This window comes from Chiloscyllium plagiosum, unplaced genomic scaffold, assembly GCF_037043375.1.
Source record: "Chiloscyllium plagiosum isolate Xiang-an unplaced genomic scaffold, Cpla_swu_hap1 HiC_scaffold_27, whole genome shotgun sequence".
Taxonomy (NCBI): Eukaryota; Metazoa; Chordata; class Chondrichthyes; order Orectolobiformes; family Hemiscylliidae; genus Chiloscyllium; species Chiloscyllium plagiosum.
In genome coordinates this window covers 2,013,236-2,037,975 of record NW_028270165.1, presented here as the reverse complement: position 1 = coordinate 2,037,975, position 24,740 = coordinate 2,013,236, and the positions used below count along the sequence as shown (strand labels likewise).

The window sequence follows — 24,740 nt, the reverse complement described above, 5'->3', positions numbered from 1 at the left end:
CGCCTTACTCGTATGTCCCACTTATTGGACCGATCCCACTTCCCCTTTCGGTGGTCTCTGGAGGGTTTCCTATACTTAGGCATTTTTATCACCCCAGTATTTGGCCAGCTATACAAGGCCAATTTTGTGCATCTATTGGAAAGGGTAAGGCAGGACCTTCACGCTGGGGAGACCTTCCAATTTCCTGGCTAGGTAGAATAGCCCTAATTAAAATGAATGTCTTGCCCCGTCTCTTATAACCGATGAGAATGCTTCCGGAGATGCTGCCGAGGCTGGCACTGTGCAAATTGTATGGTTGGCTGGGTTCGTTCATCTGGAATCCTAGACGGCCCCTTATTAAGTTAAGGAAGCTACAGCTTCCACAGGCAAGGGGGGAGTGCTGAATTTTCCAGACTTTAGGAAGTATCAGTTAAGTTTCTTGTTAAGCTGCATAGCCGATTGATTGCGGGTCAGACATGACCCAATCTGGATGGACATCAAGGTTTCTCAAGTACAGTGCTCTCTTATTAACCTCTTATTTTTAGATTAGATGAAAATCATTACGGACCACTGTAGAAACCCTATAGTACTAAACACAATTAAAGCTTGGAATATAATGCGGCAAAACGAGGGTAATTCACATAAAATGTCCCCTATACTCCTATAGTGGGGGCATGGGGTTTTCAACCGGGGCTTACAGATACCACATTCAAATCCTGGAGATCCAGGGGTATCTCCTGTTTAGGGGATCTGTTTGAGAAGGGGGTCCTGATGTCTTTTGAACAGCTGCATCAGAAATTTGGATTACCTAATGGAGACCTCTTTCGATTCTTCGAAATACGAGATTACATACAGAAGACGACTACGCTATTAAATAGTCTCTATAAATCAGATAGAGAACGAAGAGTGTTGTGGCCAATGGGAGTACCCTTGATCAGCACTCTTTATCATTTATTACGTGATGAAATGTCGGAAGATATGGACCGTCTGCTTAGAACATGGGATCAGGATTTGCGGCTGGAAATTTCTACAGAAATGTGGAATGACATCTGGGAAAATGCCAAAAAAATCTCCATTTGTAACAGAACTCAGGCCATTCAGTTAAAAATACTTCATAGGGCCCATATGGCACCGGAAAGATTGGCAACATTTAGGGCAGGAGTATCTCCAATGTGTCCCAAATTTAAAACAGAGTTGGGCACTCTTCCACACCACTTATGGACATGCCATAAGATCCACAAATACTGGACCGAAGTAGTAAACGCCCTGACAGACATCTTGGGAACGGAAATTACAATAGATCCAGTATCTCCTCTTCTGGGCTTCTCGAGCTTACCTTCTCTGGATGTGCACGGGAGGAAATTATTTTCCATTCTCTCCTTCTATGCAAGGAAAAATATCTTAGTAAACTAGGTGGCTGAGGGCCCTCTCGGACTTCAGAATTGGCATAGATTAATCATGGAATATGTTCCCCTTGACTTCCTTACAAATATGGTGCACCAAAAAACTGAATTATTCTATAAAATATGGCAGCCCTTTTTGAATTACATGGATACAGATATTTCGGCCATTCTTTCAAGGGCTTTCATCTAGTTGAGGTAACAGTTCTGGCTGGTCCGGGGCCTTTTGGGAGAGGAATCCCACATGACTACGGGTTTTATTACAACTTGATGTTAACTCATTACGAGTGTGTACTTCACTACTTAATTACTATGTTATCCTGTTTTCTTTTGAATAATGTAAGATATTTGATCATACGCTCTGGTTAGTTATAGGTTAGATCTGGTTTCCAGCATCTGCAGTTATTGTTTTTACCTTAGTTATAGGTTAGATTAGTAGCTAGATGAGTTTTGTCTTTTTCTTTTTCTTCTCTGTATCTCTTTTTGTTTGACAGGTTTTGGCTATTTATTTAAAATTTAATTGTATATTAATGTTTGTACTTGTCTTTTTTTAATTTGTAAACTTGTAAAAATGTTAAATTTTCAATAAAAATATCTATAAAAAGAAAAGGTACATCTGTACAGATGCATGAGTATGGGGAGAGCAGAGGGATACAGATTCAGGAATTGCGCGATAGGTTTAAACAGGGGATTTGGATCGGCTTCGGCTTGAAGGGCTGAAGGGCCTGTTCCTGGGTTGTAAATTTTCTTTGTTCTGTGTTGAGGTTGTACAGGATGTTGGTGAGGCCATTTTGTTTAGAGTACTGAGTACAGTTCTGGTCACCCTGTAATAGGAAGAATATTATTAGAGGGGATTCGGTAAAGATTTACTTGGACGTTGCCAGGACTGGAGGGTTTGAGTTATCGGGAGAGGCTGGGACTTTTTCACTGGAACGGAGGATAAGGGTAGAGCCAGAGGTGGGAAGGTGAATCAAAATTGTGGCTCTACCCTTTTTTCCTCCTATTGACATTTGGCCAGTTGAATCTGGCAGTTACACCAACATATCTACAGAGCCTACTGCACGTGCCCCTCAGTGTCAGCATGTTCGCCGGTGTCTGCAAAAAACTGCACATGCTTCTATCTGTCTAAAAATGGTGCATGAATTTCTTTTGCCGTCACCCTGCTCAGATGCTGCCTGACCTGTTGTGCTTTTCCAGCACCACTCTAATCTTGACCCATGAGCTTCTGAAGCTGTTGCTGCTCCTCTCTCTGAATGAATATTGAGATTCATCCAAGACTGTAATTTCCTTCCTCTGTCCAACAGCACACTCTTCTCTCACTGCCTTTTCTATTTCTTTTATTTTCATGCTGGGATCCAATTGTTGAATTGCAGCAACTGAGAAGAAAGGGAGTGAATCCAGAAAGAGGACAGACTCTGGAAAAACTGGTCCAGGTCTGTGCCTCAAACACCTGGCAAGTGCAGTACCACAGGGTGAAGTTATAGTCTTTGCTGTGGAAAAAACATTTCAGAAATGAGATGTATTGGTTAAATGGTGATATATTGGGAAGTGGAGAAAGTGAGGACTGCAATGCTGGAGATCAGAGTCAAAATGTGTGGCGCTGGAAAAGCACAGCAGGTCAGACAGCATCCAAGGAATAGGAAAGTTGACGTTTCGGGTAAGAGCCCTTCATCAGGAATGATGTGTGGATGGACAAAGGAGCCTCAGCGTCCTCCTACACCAGTCAATGCCAGTTATCAGACAGGTACAGCAAGCATTCAGCAAGGCAAGTGGTATATGAGCAAGAGGAATTGAGTTGAGAAGTGGGGATGTCTTCCTGCAATTAGGGAGTAATTGAATATATGCAAGGCTGAGTTCATATCATTTTTGAACAACAGAGAAGTGGATGGTTATTGGGGAAGGCAAGAAAATAGTTTTAAGGGTAGTACAGAACAGTGACAGTCATACAGCATAGAAACACACCCTTCAGGTCAACTAATCCATGCTGACTATATTCACAAACTAATCCCATCTGCCTGTGTTTGGCCCATATCCCTCCGAACCTTTCCTATTCACTTATTTATCAAAATGTATTTTAAACATTGTAACTGTACTTGCATCCACCACTTCCTCTAGACATTCATTCCACAAACAACCACACTCTTTCTTTAAAAAAAGTGCTCCTCATGTCTTTAGACTCGTTCTACTCTCACTTTAAAAGTTTGCTCCCTCATCTTGAAATGACACCTGCCATTCATCTCACCTATACCCCTCATGATTTTTTAACCCTCTCTAAGGACACCTCTTAACCTCTGATGCTCCAGTGAAAAAAGTTCCAGCCTCTGCATCTCGATGTAGGGAGGTCCATATCCATTTGTGATCTGTTCATTGCTGGTGCAGGCTTAAAAGACCAAATGGCTGACTCCTGCTCCCAATTCTCAGTGTCCTGGACAGCAAGAGACAATAAGGCAAAGGAGTAGAAAGTAGGCTATTCAGCCCATCAGGTCTGTTCATACCATTCAATCGTGGCTGATCAGTTTCTGAGCGCCATTCTGCTGCTTTCTCCCTGTCACCTTCGATCCCCTCAATACTCAAGAACCTAGCTATCTCAGTCTAAATATCCTCAGTGACCTGGCCTCTGCAGTCTTCTGTGCCAATGAATTCCATAGATTCGCTACTCTCTGGCTGAAGAGGTTTCTCCTTAGCTCCATTCTAAAAAGTCTTCCCTTTACTCTAAAGCTGTGCCCTCGGGTCTTAGTTTCTCCGATCAAGGGGAACATCTTCCCAACATCCACTCTGTCCAGGCTGTTCAGTATTCTGTATGCTTCAATTAGATCTCCCCTGAGTATGGCCCTGTTAATCAGCATGAACCAGACCCTTCAGGATGAGGTACAGCAGGGATTAGGTTCAGCAAATTGGAAATGGAGGGAGATCTTCAGCTTCTAAGGAATAAGAGAGGAAAGAGAGTTCACGATAAATTAGAATTGATTGGATGAGCTGATAAGCTACGGAGGGGCAGATGGAGTTGAACTTGGAGAAATGTGATGTGTTGCATTTTGGTCAAGCAATGCAGGCAGGACTTAGATAGGGGGAGTGTTGCAGCAGAAGGAGACCTTGGAGTGCATGCTCATAGTTCCTTGTAAGTGGAGTGGCAGATAGACAGGATAGTGAAGATGATGTTTGGTATGCTTTCCTCTATTGGTGAAGTATTGAGTGAAGGAGTTGGGAGGACATATTGCGGCTGTACAGGACATTGGTTCGGCCACTTTTGGAATATTGTGTGTAATTCTGATCTCCATCCTATGGAAGGATGTTGTGAAACTTGAAAGGGTTTGGAAAAGGTTTATAAGGCTGGTGTCAGAGTTGGAGGGTTTGAGCGAGAGTCTGAATAGGCTGGGGCTGTTTTCCCTTCGTGTCGGAGGCTCAGGGGTGACATTATAGAAGTTTATAAGGGGCATGGATAGGGGTAAATAGCCAAGGTCTTTTCCTCCGGGTAGGGGAGTGCAAAATTAGAAGGCAGAGGTTTGAGCTCAGATGGCAAAGATTTAAAAGGGACCCGAGGGGCCACTTTTTCTCAGAGGGTTTTGCATTTATGGAACGAGCTGACAGGAAGTGGTGGAGGCTGGTACAATTACAACAATTAAGAAGCATCTGGATGGGTACATGAAGAGGAAGTTTTTGAGGAATATGGGCCACATGCTGGCAAATGGAATAGATTGATTTTGGATATATGGTTGGCATAGACTCGTTGGGTGGAAGGATCTGTTTCTGTGGTGTGTGACTGTAACTGTCTTCGGTGAAAGCAGAAGTGTGGTTGTGAAGACAGGGCTTTCAGAGCAGCTTTCAAAGATGTTTTGCCCTACTGGGACCGGAAGAAGTTACAACGAAATCTTCCATTTGTGAGACAGCAAGCAACTCCGGGATTTTGCTGGAAAGTGGGAATTCTTTGCACTGAGAGGATGAAGCCCTACCCTATCCAGTCATTTCTGCTGGTGGCTGAGACTAGGCCCCAAGCTTTGGGGGAGTAGGTTTAGGACAGAGATGAGGAGGAGGAAGTGAGGGCTGCTGGTTTTCCCAGAGTGTAGTGTATCTGTGGAATTCTCTGTCCGAGGAAGCAGGCTCCAATATGCCCCGGTCCTAATTCTTCAGCTTGACGTACCCGTGACTGTAAACTTTGAAGAGTTTTCGTTAACTGATGCAAATATTTCCCATTTGACCAACAATGCAGTGTCAGCTGTTTCAGTCATTGAGATGGTTTTGATTCATCTACTAAATACATCTACTCATATTAGACAATATTCATGACAATGTACGTGAGGTGATTCTATATACGCAAGTTGTAAACCAGTAAAGGCTGACCAGGCAAGGAAGTGGTTAACAAACACAGGGCATCCCTCTTAGAGTATGCATCTTGTTTGTTTACAAATTAAATACGCTTCAGATCTTTTCCTAGCTGCTTTCCAAAAATCTGGGTGCCACAATAATGGACACCATCAACTGAAATAGGCAGCAGCAAAGAATGAACACAAACCAGTCCAGCAGGGGGCACCCATGTTTTGGTTTGAGTATTGAGGGAGTCCCCTATTTGAGGCCCCTGTGATATCAGTACTATACCCAGGCTAATGTGCATTGAAACCAGATTATGAAGTGTTAACTTTCCTGCAAACTTCTGCCTGTGTGTGTCTCTCTGTAACATTTTCTAACTTGCTTCATATCTCAGTTTGTCAGCTTTTGTTTATTCCTTCCTTCCTTCCAAGGCTAATGAGGCACTCACATTCCAGAACAGACCAAGTTAGGGAGTTGAGCCTCATAAATCCTGGCTGTGACACATTGCTGCTTAACCAAGTGTGCTAACTCTAAATACCTCTCAGCTGTTCCATTTGCAAATCGAACACTGTTTTCAACACAAGTTGTTTGTGTCTCTGCATGAGTCCATAACCCAGGGAAATACAACAGAGTCTTTAATGGTTGCCCAATGTGTCCTGTATGCCAAATTCATTCAAGTCTGGACATCCTGAAGTGAGCAATTATACTTCAGATTTCTACTCGCCAATTAAAACTAATGTTGGGCACCCGAACAGATTGAGGGTATCTTGAAGCATGCCACGGACCTCAGTGTGGGTCCAGGGCTTATCAAATAGGGTTTCACCTCTCATAACCCTGCAGTACGCAAATTATTTATGACTAATTTTGTAAAGCACAAGTGCTCTCAGCAGTATTATGTCCAGATGCTAGGACCCTGTTTAGTTCTCTCACTAGTATCTTGTGGCTGAGTAGGGAGAATTGTATCAATATTTCTATCGGCACTTTTGTCCCTGGCCAGCTTTCCTCTTTATTTTGGACACAACAAAAGCAGCAACCAGATATTTCATCTCTCAAAGGATATCGGCCGGTGACCTGGCAGGACCAGGGTATCTCCTGCCTGACTTGCCAACTGTGGGGGATGGAAATAAAGCCCCATGTCAGGAAATAATTTGTTTATCAGAAGCAGCACAGCTGCAAGGCCAACCGTCTCCGCTGAGCCTGGGAAACACAAACTTTAGCAAGCAGGCACTAAGCTGAGATTCAAAATGGTTTCCAGGCTTTAATATGTGACCAAATGGCTGACCCAAATCTAACAATTCTCCCACATCATCGAAGAGAATTAAATAAGAAAAATGAAACAAAATTAGAAATAAATTGGCGACCGTGCTTAATGTTTGTTCATTACGAAGTAAACAAGAAATAGCAGTCTCCCAGGATTCGTATGGTGCCCTACTTGAGAAATTCTGTCCAACAAGTTTAATTGGAAGCAGTAGCTTTCGGAGTGCAGCTCCTTCATCAGGGGATTGTGGAATATAAAATTGTAAGACACAGAATTTATAGCAACAGTTTATAGTGTGATGTAACTGAAACTATATATTGAAAAAGACCTGGATTGTTTAAGTCTCTCACCTTTTCGAATGACCATGATAGTATCAGTTCTTTCAAATGTAAATCAGAAAACCTTTTAAAATAGTTAAATCCTCAAGTGAACTTTACCAATTGGTGTCGCGTCAGCCCAGATAATGTATTGAAGGTGTGAGCTCCCCTGTGTGAGACTCTGTGCCACAATGGTTAAACTGATTTACAGAATCTTACATGGATTCATGCAGTTTTTGAGCAAAGTAAGACATAATTCTGCAAGTACGAATTCACCCAACAAACTTGTGCGTGTGTGTGTGTGTGTGGTGGGGGGGGATGTATATTTGCAGATACATTCTATGTGCATTTTTTAAGGAAAAATCTGCAGGCAGTCAATACATGTAATAGTTTGTAAATTTGACTTTGGAAACAGAACCAGTCTGACTCAAGATTGGGATACAGGCAGACTCTGACCTCGCACCTTTAATGCATTGTCTGGGCTGAGATGTGAGCTTTTGCTATAAAGCCTTGTTATTTCGAGAAGGTGACAACAAGAAGTTCTGGGATTTACATTGTAATGAGACCTACAACCTATTTGAAACGGTGGAAGACTTAACAATCCAGGTTTGTTCAATATACCATTTCAGTGGCAGGACACTGGAATGTTTTGCTCTAAATTGTGTCTTAGGATCTTATCCTCCACAACCAACTGATGAAGAGGCAGAACTCCAAAAGTTACTGCTTCCAAAGAAGCTTGTTGGACTACAACCTGGAGTTGTGTGATTCGAGAATCTGGTTTCTAGTATCTGCAGTCCTTGTTTTTACCTAGTTGATTTTAACCCTACAGTGAATCCTCTTGCAAGGATGCCTGCATTGAAGAAGTTTTCCTCCTCTCTCTACAAGAATCTCAAGGAATCCCTCTCCCACTGCAACTCCCAGGTCATTTCCTCTGCCCTGAAGCTTTTCAACCATGTCCTGAAACAGACTCGCTACCACAGCCACATTTGCTTCCTCATTACCTGCCCCCGTAACCAACTCATCCTACACGGACTCCGGACCACCTTTAAACCAGCAGAGTTCAGATCCAAACAGGCCACTCCACCCTCCTGTCTGACCTATCCCCTCCATCCCCACCCCCATTCACCTATTGTACTCAATGCTTCTTTCTCCCCACCCCCACCCTCCTCTCATTTATCTCTCCACCCTGCAGCCTCTATTCCTGATGAAGGGCTTTTGCCCGAAACGTCAATTTTCCTGCTCCTCGGATGCTGCCTGAACTGCTGTGCTTTTCCAGTACCACTCTAATCTAAAGTGGATTGGCCATGCTGAAATACCCATAGTGCCCAGGGATATGCAGGTGAGGGTGAATTGGCCATGCTAACTTACCCATAGTGCCCAGGGATGTGCAGGTTAGGGTGAATTGGCTATGTGAAATTAGGCATAATGTGCAGGTAAGGTGCATTACTCAGGGTTAAATGTAGGGGAATGGGTGTGGGTGGGTGACCTTTGGGAGGGTTGGTGAGGCCGAGTGGCCTACTTCCACACTGTGGGGATTCTCTGAAGGGAGGGGTTTTTTGGAAAGTGTTTTCTCGTCCTCGTCTGCTACAGGCGCATGCGCAGTGCGGCGTCCCGCAGTTGGCCATGCCCCGCCCCCTCAACCGTCGCTTTTCCTCGGCCCGCCCCTAGTTCCTTTGTGACGCCACAAGGCGGAAGTGGCTCTGTCAGTTTCAAAGTGAATCTCCCGCCCTGTGGGCAACTCTTCATCCTGGGAGGGAGACAGAGATGGGAGGAGGGGAAATTGTTCACTTGTAGCAACTGGAGTGAATCCAGGGAGGGAGCAGACTCTGCAAACTCAGGTATGTGTCTCAGTTAGCCGGGTGAGGAGGAACTGAAGGATAGAGATTGGGAAGGGGGAGGGCTGGATATCTTTTCTGTTTTTATTTTTAAAATGCACCCGATTCCCACCATTAACTGCCATAGCTACAAGTACAGCACATGCAATATTCCTCATTGCAGCTTCAAGCCGGTTTTGCATCCTCTGTTCTTTCTCCACTTTGGCTCCAGCACATTCAGCTTCTTTCCCTCATTCACATTCCTCCGCCCCCGCCCTGATGTTCCAAGCTGATCCTCAAAAGATCGGTTTGTCCCTCCATTCTTTCCCGGTGGCGTCCATTACTCTTGTCTATTTCTTGCCTCATCCGGCCTTGTGCGTGAACAAAGTGTTTGGCGTATATCCCCTTTCACTGCCAGCTACTTCCTTGTTTGCGAAAGCAACATTTCCTCCCATTTTTCGCCGACACTGAGTCTTCTGACCTCCTTGATTGTGTTGTTTTTTGTTTTTGCAGAAGCAGGAAACAGATGCTTATAACTGTTTGTACGAGCATATCTAGCTTAACCTACACCCCCTCCCCTCACAGCACCTTATCTGTTTGTCTGTAACATCTACCATTGTTTGCAGCCACATTTCATGTATGCACATTTTAGCTAATACAAAAGCAATTATATATTTCCTTCACATAGCTTTCATTCTTGTTAACTCCACTCTTGGCTGAAACAATTCTACCCTGGCGTTAGTTCATTTACCTTGCAGAAGCAATTATGGTTGCAGAAGTAACACTGCTTTACCTATCACCCACAGGGGTGACCCTACAACCTTGTATAAAATAATGTGGGGCATGGCGAGGGTAAATAGACAAGGTCTTTGATCTGGGATTGCTCATAGGTTTAGGGTGAGATTTAAAAGAAACCTAAGGGGAAACTCCTATATACAGAGGGTGGTGTGTGTAAAGAATGAGCTGCCAGAGGAAGTGGTGACTGCTGGTACAATTACAACCTTTAAAAGGTATCTGGATGGGTATATATTGGGAAGCATTTAGAGGGACATGGACCAAGTGCTGGCAAATGGGACTGGATTGATTTAGGATATCTGGTCAGCAGGGACTGTTTCTGTGCTGTACATCTGTGATTCTGGCTTGCTACGAATGTTTGTTACGTCTGTATGTTCAGTCTTTCCCTGGTGTTGGTGTTAACGCCTTGGTGTCTTATTTTGCTCCCCACATCCTGGGGACATTAACCATTTCCTATCTGGTTGTTCTAATCTGGACTGCTGTCTGGATCGGATTTCTGGGATTGGTCAATAAACATACCTGGAAGTGACTTTGTCAATCACACAAGCAATAGTTTATTCTTTGATATGGCCTGTTCGGTAGACTCTGATCAGCCCAGAAGGATTAGATTAGATTAGATTAGATTCCCAACAATGTGGAAACAGGCCCTTTAGCCCAACCAGTCCACACCTATCCTCTGAAGAGTAGCCCAACCAGACCCATCTCCCTCTGACTAAAGCACCTAACATTATGGGCAGTTTAGCATGGCCAATTCACCAAACCTGCACATCTTTGGATTGTGGGAAGAAACCCACTCAGACATGGGGAGAATGTGCAAACTCCACACAGCCAGACCCCGGAGGCTGGAATCGAACCTGGGACCCCTGGTGCTGTGAGGCAGCAGTGCTAACCACTGGGCCATCGATGAGTACTCCGAGACTGCCAAAAGAATCCACCAACTTTTACAGAGTGTGGATAGAACTTATGTACGTTGTTTAGAGTCAGACATTGAGCAAGATCACATAGTAACAACCAATCAGATCCCGCAAGGTCCTCATGCATTTTTGACTTAGCCTAGGGTGGCATGGTGGCTCAGTGGTTAGCACTACTGCCTCACAACACCAGGGTCCCAGGTTCGATTCCAGGCTTGGGTGACCGTCTGTGTGGAGTTTGCACATTTCCCCGTGTCTGCGTGGGTTTCCTCCGGGTGCTCCGGTTTCCTCCCAGAGCCCAAAGATGTGCAGGTCAGGTGGATTGGCCATGCTAAATTGCCCATGGTGTAAGGTGCATGAGTCAGAGGGAAAATGGTTCTGGGTGGGTTACTCTTTGGAGGGTCAGTGTGGACTGGTTGGGCCGAAGGGCCTGTTTCCAAACTGTAGGGAATATAATCTAATCTATCATAATTTCTTGTAGACAACCTGTTCTTGGAATCGTATTTGTCCTGTCTGGTGGTTAGGATTAAACCGTTACTTCTGCGATTGATGGTTAGGTTCACATTTGTTACTTCTGCATTTGCAGTTTTTTTCACTGGATTTATATCAGTCTGTGGTTTCTTCGTTTGTTCTGAGTCGTGAGTATCTGCCTGACTCAGTCCCACTGAGTTAGCCAAGCAGAAGCCATTTTGTCCTACCTCCCATGTTAAAGTGGAGATTTGAGGTGGCCCAGGGAATCCTTTGAGAACTCAGACCTGTAAAGCTTCTCTCTTGGTTTGTCCTGGAGATCATACTCTTTGGAAGCCTGGAATAAAAACCTCTCATCATGAAGTCCCAAAATGCAATTCAATTCAATCCATAGCAGATAAGCACTAAGAGTTAATTCTCTACGGGATTCAACAGCCTCTGCAATAAAATGGTCTCTCTCTCTCGTGTCCTTTTGAACTCTCAAGACAGCAAAGATTTATTTTCTGAATGCCCTGCTTGCAAGGGGTAGTAAGAATCCATTATAATGGACAAGATCCAACCATTAATTACAAAGCTATGGATAGTACCGAGTCTTGTTTCAGGGTCAGATTCAAAGACTATCATTAGTTTCACAAGGGAACGGCTGTGAATGTTATCACTTGGTGTCCTGTTCACACAGATTCACCGATGCTGAGGTAAACGTTCTTAATTGCCTTACAGCATCTTGTGATCACTTGGTGAGCCCAGGTGTCCCTATCTTTAAGTTCTCTCCTCTTTCTGAGCCTTCCTGCCTGTTTATTTTCTAGTGCAGTAAAAGTATTCAATAATTCAGCATTACATTTTAATCTAAATGTTTAAAGACAAGTTTTAAGGCTATAGACTTTCTCACCCAGATGCCCACACCCTCATTCCTCCCTTTGATTGCACCGCGATCACTGAAAGAGAAGGCTAGTCCAAACGAATGCCCTTCAAGGTGGTCCTGCCATCAACATCCTGCAGAGCGGCACCACCATCTTCGCAGCTCATCTGGTCATATTTATCATCACCATCGACACGTGTGGGTGAGCCATCAGATCGTAAAAGGAGCATCTTCTGGGGCAAATCTATATCACTAAGGGACCTCATAAGCCTAGCAATTAAATACCTAACAATACCAATACTGACAAACAGACATAGCTAAATTGATAAGCCAATTGTACCATCAGCCCGATCTGCAGTTTCCCCAACTGGTCCCTTCAGTCATTCTTTGAGGAGAAAGTGAGGTCTGCAGATGCTGGAGATCAGAGATGGAAATGTGGTGCTGGAAAAGCGCAGCAGTCAGGCAGCATCTAGGGAACAGGAGAATCGACGTTTCGGGCATTAGCCCTTCTTCAGGAATGAGGAAAGTTGGTCCAGCAGGCTAAGATAAAGGATAGGGAGGAGGGACTTGGGGGAGGGGCGTCGGAAATGTGATAGGTGGAAAGAGGTCAAGGTGAGGGTGATAGGTCAGACTGGGGTGGGGGCGGAGAGGTCGGGAAGAAGTTTGCAGGTTAGGAAGGCGGTGCTGAATTTGATGGATTTGACTGAGACAGGCTGGGGGGAGGGGAAATGAGGAAACTGGTGAAATCCGAGTTCATCCCTTGTGGTTGGAGGGTTCCGAGCCAGAAGATGAGGCGTTCTTCCTCCAACCGTCGTTTCGCTGTGGTCTGACGATGGAGGAGTCCAAAGACCTGCATATCCTTGGTGGAGTGGGAGGGGGAATTGAAATGTTGAGCTACAGGGTGGTTGGGTTGGTTGGTCCGGGTGTCCCAGAGGTGTTCCCTGAAACGCTCCGCAAGTAGGCGGCCCGTCTCCCCAATATAGAGGAGGCCACATCGGGTGCAAAGGATGCAATAGATGATATGTGTGGAGGTACAGGTGAATCTGTGGCGGATATGGAAGTTTCCTTTGGGGCCTTGGAGGGAGGTGAGGGGGGAGGTGTGGGCGCAAGTCTTACACCTCCTGCGGTTGCAGGGGAAGGTGCCGGGAGTGGAGGTTGGGTTGGTGGGGGGTGTGGATCTGACGAGGGAGTCACGGAGGGAGTGGTCTTTACGGAATGCTGATAGGGGAGGGAAATATATCTTTGGTGGTGGGGTCCGTTTGGAGGTGGCGGAAATGGCGGCGGATGATGCGCTGTACATGGAGATTAGTGGGGTGGTAGGTGAGGACCAGTGGGGTTCTGTCCTGGTGGCGGTTGGAGGGGCGGGGTTCAAGGGCGGAGGATCGGGAAGTGGAAGAGATGCGGTGGAGGGCATCGTCGACCACGTCGGGGGGGAATTTGCGGTCCTTGAAGAAGGAGGCCATCTGGGATGTGCATTTTTGGAACTGGTCCTCCTGGGCGCAGATGCGGCGAAGTCGAAGGAATTGGGAGAATGGGATGGCGTTTTTACAGGGGGCAGGATGGGAGGAGGTGTAGTCCAGGTAGCTGTGGGAGTCGGTTGGTTTGTAGTAGATGTCCGTGTTGATTCGGTCGCCTGAGATAGAAATAGAAAGGTGGAGGAAGGGGAGGGAGGAATCTGAGACTGTCCAGGTGAATTTGAGGTCGGGGTGGAAGGTGTTGGTGAAGTGGATGAACTGTTCAACCTCCTCGTGGGAGCACGAGGCGGCGCCGATACAGTCATTGATGTAGCGGAGGAAAAGGTGGGGGGTGGGGCCAGTGTAGTTGCGGAAGATGGATTGTTCCACATATCCTACGAAGAGGCAGGCATAGCTGGGGCCCATGCGGGTGCCCATGGCTACTCCTTTCGTTTGGAGGAAGTGGGAGGATTGGAAAGAGAAGTTGTTCAGGGTGAGGACCAGTTCAGTCAGTCGAAGGAGGGTGTCTGTGGAAGGGTACTGGTCGGTACGGCAGGAAAGAAAGAAGCGGAGGGCTTTGAGTCCTTCGTGATGGGGGATGGAGGTGTACAGGGACTGGATGTCCATGGTGAAAATAAGGCGTTGGGGACCGGGGAAGCGAAAATCATGGAGCTGGTGGAGGGCATGGGTGGTGTCCCGAACGTAGGTGGGGAGTTCTTGGACTAAGGGGGACTGGACCGTGTCAAGGTATGCGGAGATGAGTTCGGTGGGGCAGGAGCAGGCGGAGACAATGGGTCGGCCGGGGCAGTCAGGTTTGTGGATTTTGGGCAGGAGGTAGAAACGGGAGGTGCGGGGTTGTGGGACTATGAGGTTGGAGGCGGTGGATGGGAGATCCCCCGAGGTGATGAGGTTATGGACGGTCTGGGAGATGATGGTTTGGTGGTGGGGGGTGGGGTCATGGTCAAGGGGGCAGTAGGAGGAGGTATCTGCGAGCTGGCGTTTGGCCTCAGCGGTGTAGAGGTCGGTGCGCCAAACTACTACCGTGCCTCCCTTGTTTTTTTTTATATTACAGTGTGGAAACAGGCCCTTCAGCCCAACAAGTCCACCCAAACCCGCCGAAGCGCAACCCACCCATACCCCTATATTTACCCATTACCTAACACTACGGGCAATTTGGATTGTGGGAGGAAACCGGAGCACCCGGAGGAAACCCACGCAGACACGGGGAGAATGTGCAAACTCCACACAGTCAGTCACCTGAGGCGGGAATTGAACCCGGGTCTCAGGCGCTGTGAGGCAGCAGTGCTAACCACTGTGCCACCGTGACTGCTGGTTTGATAGTGATTTTGGGGTTGCAACGGAGTGAGTGGAGGGCTGCGCGTTCCTAGGGTGAGAGGTTGGAGTGGGTGAGAGGGGTGGGGGAGTTCAGGTGGCGGTTAATATCGCGGCGGCAGTTGGCTATGCAGAGGTCGAGGGTAGGTAGGAGGCCAGCACGGGGTGTCCAGGTGGATGGGGTGTGTTGGAGGCGGGAGAAGGGGTCGTCAGAGCGTGGGCGGGAGTCTTGGTTAAAGAAGTAGGCGCGGAGGCGAAGGCGGCGGAAGAATTGTTCGATGTCACGCGGCGTGTTGAATTCATCAATCCGGGTGTGTAGGGGAATGAAGGTGAGGCCTCTGCTGAGGACTGATCTTTCATCCTCAGAGAGGGGGAGGTCTGGAGGGATGGTGTAAACACGGCAGGGCTGGGAGCTAGGACCTGGTGTGGGGCTGGAGCTGAGTGTGGGGGCGGGGTTAGGTCTGGGGGCGGGGACAGAGATCGGCGTGGGGGCGGGGTCGGGCGTGGTGATGGCGATAGGCGAAGGGGCGGGGTTAGACGTGGTGACGGAGATCGGCGAAGGGGCGGGGTTAGGCGTGGAGAACGGCGTGGGGGCGGAGACACATGCGGCGTTAGTGACGTCAGTGGGGGCGGAAGTGGCTGCGGCGACCGCAGAGACAGAGTTATTCCCCATAGCCGCGGAGGTCGCGAATCTGCCGGCGATTGTCTTCATGGCGATCGCGGAGGCGGTTGTCTGGGCGGCGATCGCGGAGTCTGCGAGGTCGGTGGGGGCGGAGGTGACGTCATCGGCGGCGGCGGCGGCAGGTATTGCAGCGGGCGATGTAGCGGCCGCGTGCGTCATGGCATTCTGTCAATGAATGCCTGGATCTCCTCTTGTATCTTAGTTAATATTGCCAGTGAGATCGGGAATGCCCACAGTGCATTTATCTTGGGCAATGGTGCAGACGTCACCCTCCCGGGCGAGTATATAGTCTAAGGCATACCGATTCTGCACAGAGTAAAGACACAGGTCTGATAATCCCAGTTTACTCTGTTCCAGAGCCTCTTTAGTCTTATTTCCTCGAATGGTCAGGCTGTAAAAGAGGGAATTGCGGTTCTGTTGACTTGTCACCCCTGCCGATCCTTCCAACCTCAGGGTACTCTGGATTCCCCAGCCTATCGGGTGTCCTGTATTGTCACGCAGTCCCTTGGGATCCTTCCAGTTGGAGCAAGGTTGGCTGCGACCGACCGCTGCATCCTCCTCAGATGGAAGTTCCATCGACTTGTCCACTGGCCAGGACTAGGAACTGTTGTGGGAACAAGGGCTCCGATGGTGACCTTATGAGGGACATCTTTGCCATCCAGGACAAGGAAATTGGTAGCTTTACCTTAGCTGAAGAAATAATAGTCTGGTTTGGTTTATATTCGGGAGAGTTTGTCAAAATCGGTTACTGAAATGTTACAGCAGGAAGTCTGGTCAGGTCTACAGGAGTCAAGGGTCGACGTTTTGCAAGAGGAGTCGCTTGAGCGCTGTAAAAAATGGGCCAAGTGACTCGAGCACTTGCACTGTATGGGAGACAATGGTCTTCAGAATGCTATTCCCGTTGAGCTCTCCCTTAGCTCTATTGTACATGGTCTTGGTAACAGTATCAGATTCTGAAAAGAGAAAAGGCCTATAAATGCGCAAGGAAAGGGTTCCGTTCCAGGTCCATGTGCAGCATAAGGCCTACTGTACGCCAGCCAGTGTTACACCGGCTGTTTGTATACACAGACCGGAGCTATTGGAAAGTGATATTTCTCTTCACAGGGTCGGCAGTAGGAATTCTGACGAATAGAATGGAATCGGGGACTGGGGACGGGGCACGTAAGTCATCTCCCGATAGAGAGGAGTAACATACTACTGCCTCTGGGGTGAAGAGCGTTCTGTGGGCCTGTATACATAAGTTGTTTGTGGATTGAGGAGTTTCCCCTGTCAGGCTTCCCCTTTTTCTCGAGTAAGCCTGTCCTGCAAAAAGGGATGGTGTTCCTGGGCGTCCTTAAAATATTTACCATAATAACGGGGTTGATCATTTTTATCTTCACTAGGCTTGCGTCTGCAGTTAAAATCAAAAAAACATGGTAACGACATGGTAACTCTCACTGATTTCTACTGTCCAGATGGACCATCTGGTCTTTCTGATGTAAGAGTCCATTGCAATAATCAATCGTCATCACGTTCCACACGTCAAAGGCGTCTGGTCCGGTGCACTGGACGACATCTCCTCAGCATGGGTGGTGGATAATCTCTGATCCTTCCTGGTCGCATCCATAGTTAGTGGCTTTCCCCATCAGGATGTTGTACGTGATCAGAAAGGTGAGGAGATAAGCGATCCCCCACATGTCCCTCCTCTTAGTTCAAGTATCTGCAATAAGATCAACATGAGAACAACAGCAAGATTCAAAAACCCAACTGGACAGGGTCCACTCCTTTTGTTGGGATTCCAGGATTCTTTCCTCCTCTTCCCCCAAACATTTTGATTAGTGCGGCCAATCAATTTACAATGTTGCAGTTGGACCCAAGCTGAGCGCCCAGCGACTGTGACCGCCGTAGGGGTGGGAAGTAAAACCTGGAAGGGGCCATCCCAATGAGGTTGGAGATCTTTGCCAGTCCAGTTCTTGACGAGCACCAACGAACCAGGCTCTACCCGTGACGAGGCTGAAAGGGAGGGAACATCGCTATAGGCCGCACGCTCCTGGGTGTGAAAGGCACGCGTAACACTAGTTAGAGCAAGAACACAACCAATCATTGTTTCGGTCATGTGGTGGAAGTGGACTGAGAAGGGAGCAGAATCATTCCAAGGGGTATGGAGAGGGTGACCAGAGAGACTCTCAGCTGGAGACAGTCGTGTCTTGATCGCAGATATGGATCGCATCTGGAATAAGGCCACAGGGATTAGCACAACCAGGAGAGGCCAGACTCTGCCATTAATTTGGCAAGTTTAGTCTTGAGTTTGGTTAAAACATTCAACAAGTCCGGCCGCCTGAGGATGATAAGCACCATGCAGTTGCCGACAAATACAAAGCTGGAACAGAGTTCTCCGTTAATATTACCTACAAATTGTGGTCCATTGTCCGAGCTAATGCACGCAGGTATACTGAAGCAGGGAATTATTTCCTTAAACAAAATCTTCACCACAGTCTCAGCAGTAGCGTTAGGAGGAGGGTAGGCTTCAATCCACTTTGAAAAGACATCAGCAATAAGCAAAACATATTTATAGCAACTCAACTCATTTCTCCAACTCAATGAACTCCAGTTGAAGTGTCTCCAAGGGACCCTCCAGCAAGGGAGTTCTCGTAGTTAGAATGGAGTGAGAACAGAGGGGGGTGGGAAGAGTGGGATGGAAGAATATTCCACAGAAAGTAGAATTACTTGTTCTCAATTTCTACCCTGCACTGATACTAATGACTTTTGTAATCTCTATTTTTGCAGAGTATTTGAAGATCTGAAGACTGAAGTTTCAAAATCAACAGATGAAGGGCTTATGCCCGAAACATTGACTCTCCTGCTCCTCGGATGCTGCCTGACTCCCCTGTGCTTTTACAGCGCCACATTTTTTGACTGACTGTCCAACGTCTGCAGTCCTCACTTTGATGTCAATGTCTGACAGTCATTCAATCCATCGGGACAGCAACTATTTTTGACTGTGATTTCTGTGAGAGGGCTCAACGCTTTTTGGTTCCTGTTTGAGGATGTTTTCAGCATCAGTGGGACTGGCCGAGAGACCCCACTGTTGCAGCGCACTGTGTGTGGAGCCTGAAACAGTTATACGGCCTGGGAAGGGGATTTCACGGCAGGGAGGGGCTCCCGACGCGTTTGTGTGCAGCTGAAGCTGTGGCCATGGAGAAACCTGAGGAATCCCACCCCGTGGAGAAACCGTGGAAGTGTGGCGACTGTGGGAAAGGCTTCCGTTTCCCGTCTGTCCTGGAGTCTCATCGGCACTGTCACACCGGGGAGAGGCCTTTCCCATGCACGGACTGCAGGAAGGCCTTCAGACATTCCTCCCACCTGCTGAGGCACCAGCGGGTCCACACAGGCGAGAGACCCTTCAGCTGCCGCGAGTGCGGGAAAGCCTTCAGCAATTCTTCCACCCTGCTGACCCACCAGCGGGTCCACACGGGCGAGAGACCCTTCAGCTGCCGCGAGTGCTGGAAAGCCTTGAGCAATTCTTCCACCCTGCTGAGGCACCAGCGTGTCCACACCGGGGAGAGGCCCTTCAGCTGCTGCGAGTGTGGGAAGGCCTTCAGCAATTCCTCCTCCCTGCTGACCCACCAGTGGGTCCACACGGGGGAGAGGCCGTTCACCTGCTCTCAGTGCGGGAAGGGCTTCACCTACTCCTCCAACCTGCTGAGGCACCAGCGGATCCACACGGGGGAAAGACCCTTTAGCTGCCCCGAGTGCGGGAAGACCTTCAGCACATCCTACAACCTGCTGAGGCACCAGCGGATCCACACAGGGGAGAGACCGTTCACATGATCTCAGTGCGGGCAGGGCTTCAGGTATTCCTCCCACCTGCACAAGTACCAGCGGGTCCACACGGGCCAGAGTCCCTTCAGCTGCCCCGAGTGCAGGAAGGCCTTCAGCAATTCTTGCAAACTGCTGACCCACCAGCATGTCCACACAAGGGAGAGGCCGTTCACCTGATCTCAGTGCAGGAAGGGCTTCACCTACTCCTGCAACCTGCGGAAGCACCCGCGAGTTCACGTGCCATCGCAAGGGGATTGAAGGAGTGACGGCCGAGAGCCATTATCGATTGGACTATCAACCCGGTTCTGGGGACTCCCGGGTTCGAATCCCGCCACGACAGATGGCAAAATTGGTATTCTGTCAGAAATGTGGAGTTCGGAATCTAACGATGAGACCGTTTCAGGGAGGGGGGTGGTACAGGGGAGAAAGCCCCCATCTGATTCACTCTCTCCCTTGTTAGAGAATGGAACCGCCATTGTGGGAAAGGATTCACTCAGTCGTTCCAGCTGCATCCTTTACCCGGACTGGCCTACATGTGACCCCAGACCCACAGCAGTCTGGTTGACTCTCCACTGCCCTTCCCCCACTGGCAAATGAGCGGGGAGAAACTTACTAGGAGAGAGGGAATGGGTTGAAATTGCTGAGTGAGGCAATACTTCCTCCGGGTTAAGGCTGTGCCAAGGATCTAATTACAACCTGGTGCTGCCCAATAGTAAAGACAGTGGGGTTTGTGTGGGCTTTGATCTTGAGCTGTTTAAAAAGCAGCTACTTTGTCTGTGCCTTTTTGCAGGGGAGGAATCTGAAGCTGTAACAAAGTCGGGTCACAATAAAGGTTACCTGAACTTACCGCCAGGCTCAGACTCTCAATGAAAGCTTTGAGCTCCAAGAGGTTTTTTGTTTAAAGCTGCTCCTCTCTTTCAGCCTCCTGCACTGAGTTTCCAATGTCGTGTATCAGATGGAGCAGTGAAAGAGTAGCTAGTGTCATTAGAAATTGTAAATCTTTCAGGTACTGTGTTGTTTCATCAGCATTGTAAAGTTTACTGGCAGCACCAGGAGGTGTGGGCTGTGTTCACTAGAAATGATGTGGAGGTGTCGGTATTAGACTGGGTTGATAAAGTTTAAAAAAATCACACAATACCAGGTTATTGTCCAACAGGTTTATTTGGAAGCACTAGCTTTCTAAGTGCTGCTCCTTCATCGGGTAGCTGTGGAGCAGCATCGTAAGACACAGAACGTATATCAAAAGGTCAATATCATGCAACTGATGGAATATATTGAACAAGCCTAGATTGCTGTCAAGTCTTTCATCTCTTCGAATGGATGTAGGTTTTGGTTCATTAATGTGTAACTGCTAGAACATCTCTTAAGTCACATTCTTGAGATGACTTAAGGTTTTATAAAAAATATAACATCTCAGCTCAGACAATGCATTAAAGGTGTGAGATTTGAGTCTGTCAGTATTTCAATTTTGAATCAGACTGGTTCTATTTCCAAAGGAGGAATTCATAAAATATTACATGGATTGACTGCCTGGAAATTGTATGCTTTTTGAGCAAAATTGAATGTATCTGCAAATATAATTCTGCCAATACAAATTCACTCCAAAGAATTGTGGGTGCGTCCATGTGAGTTTGTGCGTGAGAGTGTGTACATGCTTGGTAAAGTGTGAGTGTGATGGAGTATAAGCCTGAGAGAGTATTGGGGGGGGGGGATGTTTGTGTGTGTCTGAGGGGGAGCATGTGTGTGAGAGGTATTAATACAAGCAAGGGGTTGCATTTTGCTAAAACAACGAAGGGCAGCACTTGTCCAGATAATGGTAAGGCCCTGGGTCATGTTATAGAACAGACAGACATGGGGTGGGGTGTTCAGGTACATAGTTGTTTGGAAGTTGCATCACAGGTAGACAGGGCGGTTAAGAAGGCATTTAGCAGCATAGCATTCATTGTTCACACCATTGAGTACAGGGGTTGGGACATCATGTTGAGGTTGTACAGGGTGTTGGTGAGGCCACTTTAAGAGTACTGAGTACGGTTCTGGTGGCCCTGTAATAGGAAGAATACTATTAGAGAGGGTTTGGTAAAGATTTACCAGGATGTTGCCAGGACTGGAAGGGTTTGAGTTATAAGGAGAGACTGGGACTTTATTCATTCGAGTGCAGGAAATTGATAAAATCATGAGGAATGGAGGTAAGGTGAATAGCAAAGGGCTCTTGCTTAGCGTCGGGGAGCACAAAACTTGGGGGCATATTGCTTGGAGTAGAAAGATTTAAAAGGAACCTGAGGAGCAACATTTTGAAAGAGGGTGGCTTTGTATGTGGAATGAACTTGCTGAGGATGTGGTAGATGCAGGTACAGTTACAACATTGAAACAGCATTTGGATGGGTACATGAATAGAAAGGTTGAGAGGGATTATGGGCCAAATGCAGGCAAGTGGGACTGGTTTAGTTTGGAATCCTGGTCGGCATGGACGAATTGGACCGAAGGGTCTGTTTCTGTGCTGCATATCTTTATTGAAACCAGTAGAATTCTGAAAGGGGCTTGACAGGATAGATGCAGATAAAATGCTCCTTTGTGGGGAGGGTCATCGAATTCCGACAATGTGGAAGCAGGTCATTCAGCCCATGTCTTCCTCTCTGGCCCTCCTGAACAGTATCCCACTCATACCCAACCCCTTACTCCGTATTTCCCATGGCCAAGCCACCCGAACCTGTACATCCCTGGTCACTATGGGTAACTTAGCACGGCCAATTCTCCCTAACCTACACCCGAATCTATAAATTACCTTCTCAAGAATGTAATTTAAATGCAGAGCTTTTCTAAGAAAAATGTCAGTCTGACTCAACATTGCAACACAGACAGAATTCACACCTATTGTCTCTACTTATAATTAGGGCAACGTCTCTTCGAAATGTAGATTCGTTTTGATATAACTGCGTCACTTTACATATGAAGATATCCCTTTGAATGTGCCACATCCCTTTGAAATGTAATCTCGTCCATTTAAACATCTTTATTTGCAGAAATACCCGTTAAAATGTCCACGTCCCTTTAAAATGCAGATTGCCCCCTTTAGATATGAAGCCGTTCCGTTAGATGTCGGAATATCTGTTTAAATTGAGCCGTGAGCTTTCCCAATGTAGACAGGGCTCCTAGAAACGTGGCAGTGTCCCCCCTGCAGCTGCAGAGCGAGACAGGAGAGTTTGTTTTTGTGAATGAGCAGTTGTAGCGCGAGGTGGCTGTTGCTTGGTGACGGTGAGGCTCCCCCGGCCCCGCCCATCCCCCCGTGCAGACGTCACGCGGGGGTGAAGGCGGTTGGGAGGAGAAGTCGCTCGAGCGGGGAAGCGGCGGGAGGGCGGCCGTTAGGAAAATGGCGCCGTGCGGCCCGGGGCAGACACCCGTCATTGGGCACCGCCGCCTTCCTGGCGCAGCTGCTGTGTCACGGCCACACCGGCCGGCTGTACAGCAGGCAGGAGCCGGTGAGCATTCTGGAGGCGGATGGGGTTAAGGGCCTGCTTGGGAACTCGTCGGCCGCCTGGGTGGTGGAGTTCTACTGGTCGTGGGGCGTCCCCTGTGTCAACCATGGGGCCACCTGGAAGGTACTGGGCCCGGGAGGTGAAAGGTGAGGCAGGTTGTGGGGGGGACGGAGGGGAAGGAATGTGGGGCCTGTCCTGTCATAGTGACATTTTACACTCACTTTCCATCTGCTTTTACTGGCGCTTGTGCTGTTTACCCCTCACTGTTTGTTTAATCCTTGTGCTGTTTCCCCCTCACTGTTTGTTTAATCCTTGTGCTGTTTCCCCCTCACTGTTTGGTTTAATCCTTGTGCTGTTTCCCCCTCACTGTGTGTTTAATCCTTGTGCTGTTTACCCTCACTGTTTGTTTAATCCTTGTGCTGTTTCCCCTCACTGTTTGGTTTAATCCTTGTGCTGTTTCCCCCTCACTGTTTGGTTTAATCCTTGTGCTGTTTGCCCCCTCATTGTTTGTTTAATCCTTGTGCTGTTTACCCCTCACTGTTTGTTTTAATCCTTGTGCTGTTTCCCCCTCACTGTGTGTTGAATCCTTGTGCTGTTTGCCCCTCACTGTTTGGTTTAATCCTTGTGCTGTTTGCCCCTCACTGGTTTAATCCTTGTGCTGTTTACCCCCTCACTGTTTGGTTTAATCCTTGTGCTGTTTACCCCTCACTGTGTGTTTAATCCTTGTGCTGTTTCCCCCTCACTGTTTGTTGAATCCTTGTGCTGTTTACCCCCTCACTGTTTGGTTTAATCCTTGTGCTGTTTGCCCTCAACCACACTGCTGTGGGTCTGGAGAACTCAGTGTTGAGTCCTCCGGGCTGTTGACTGCTCAGACAGAAGATGAGGTTTTGTTCCTCCAATTTGTGGTTTGGTTTGTTGTGGTAATGGAGGAAGCCAAAGATAGTCATGTCAGAAGGGGAGTGGGAAGGGGCATTAAAATGGGAAGTCCGCTCCGCCTCTGCGGACCCATCTGGGATGCTCAGTTCCCCAAGTTTACGCTCGCTTTCCCCGATGTAGAGAAGACCACAATTGGCAAAGCACAGCAGGTCAAGCAGCATCCGAGCAGTAGGACAGTCGAAGTTTTGGGCACGAGCCCTTCATCAGGAATGATGCGTGGATGTTCAGAGAGGCATCAGTGTCCTTCTGTGCCAGTTGTCAGACAGGTGCAGCAGGCAATGAGCAAGGCAAGTGGTGTATTAGCAAGAGGAATTAAGTTCAGAAGTGGGGATTTCTTCCTTCAGTTAGGGGGTCATTGAATATATTCAAGGCTGAGTTCATCTGATTTTTATGTGAATGTTTATGGGGAAGGCAAGAAAATGGTTTTAAGACTAGTATAGGACCGAGTTACAGAGCCATGCAGCACAGAAACAGACTCACAGACTAGTCCATGCTGACTATGTTCTCAAACTAAACCAGTCCCACCTGCCAGTGTTTTGGCCCATATCCCTCTAAACCTTTCATATTCATGAACTTATCCAAATGTATTTTAAACGTCGTTACTGTACCTGCATCCATCACTTCCTCTAGACATTTAGTCCGCATGTGCACCACTTTGTATAAAAAAAATTGTGCCCTTCAAGTCTTTTTAAAATCTTTCTCCTGTCACCATCAAAATTTGCTCCCTAATCTTGAAACCCCAACCCTAGGGGAAGGACACCTGTCGTTCACCTCATCTCTCCCCTCATGATTTTATAAACCTTGATAAGGTCACATCTCCACCTCCTATGCGCCAGTGAAAACGTTCCAGCCCATCCACCTAGATGCAGGTAGATCCATATCCAGTCATGATCGGTTCAATGCTGGTCCCAATTCTCTCGGTGTCCAGGACAGCAAGAGACCACAAGACATAGGAG

At 47.7% G+C, this 24,740-nt stretch overlaps 1 protein-coding gene across 1 annotated transcript in view; it reads left to right on the top strand.

The window, feature by feature from the left end:
• The first annotated feature begins 18,872 nt into the window (after positions 1 to 18,872).
• Positions 18,873 to 24,740, top strand: part of LOC148142837 (endogenous retrovirus group 3 member 1 Env polyprotein-like) — a 31,029-nt gene continuing 25,161 nt past the window's right edge. The window contains exon 1 of the mRNA XM_087975751.1: positions 18,873 to 20,621. The gene's annotated coding sequence lies outside the window, so the exon portion shown is untranslated. The remainder of the gene's footprint in view (positions 20,622 to 24,740) is intronic.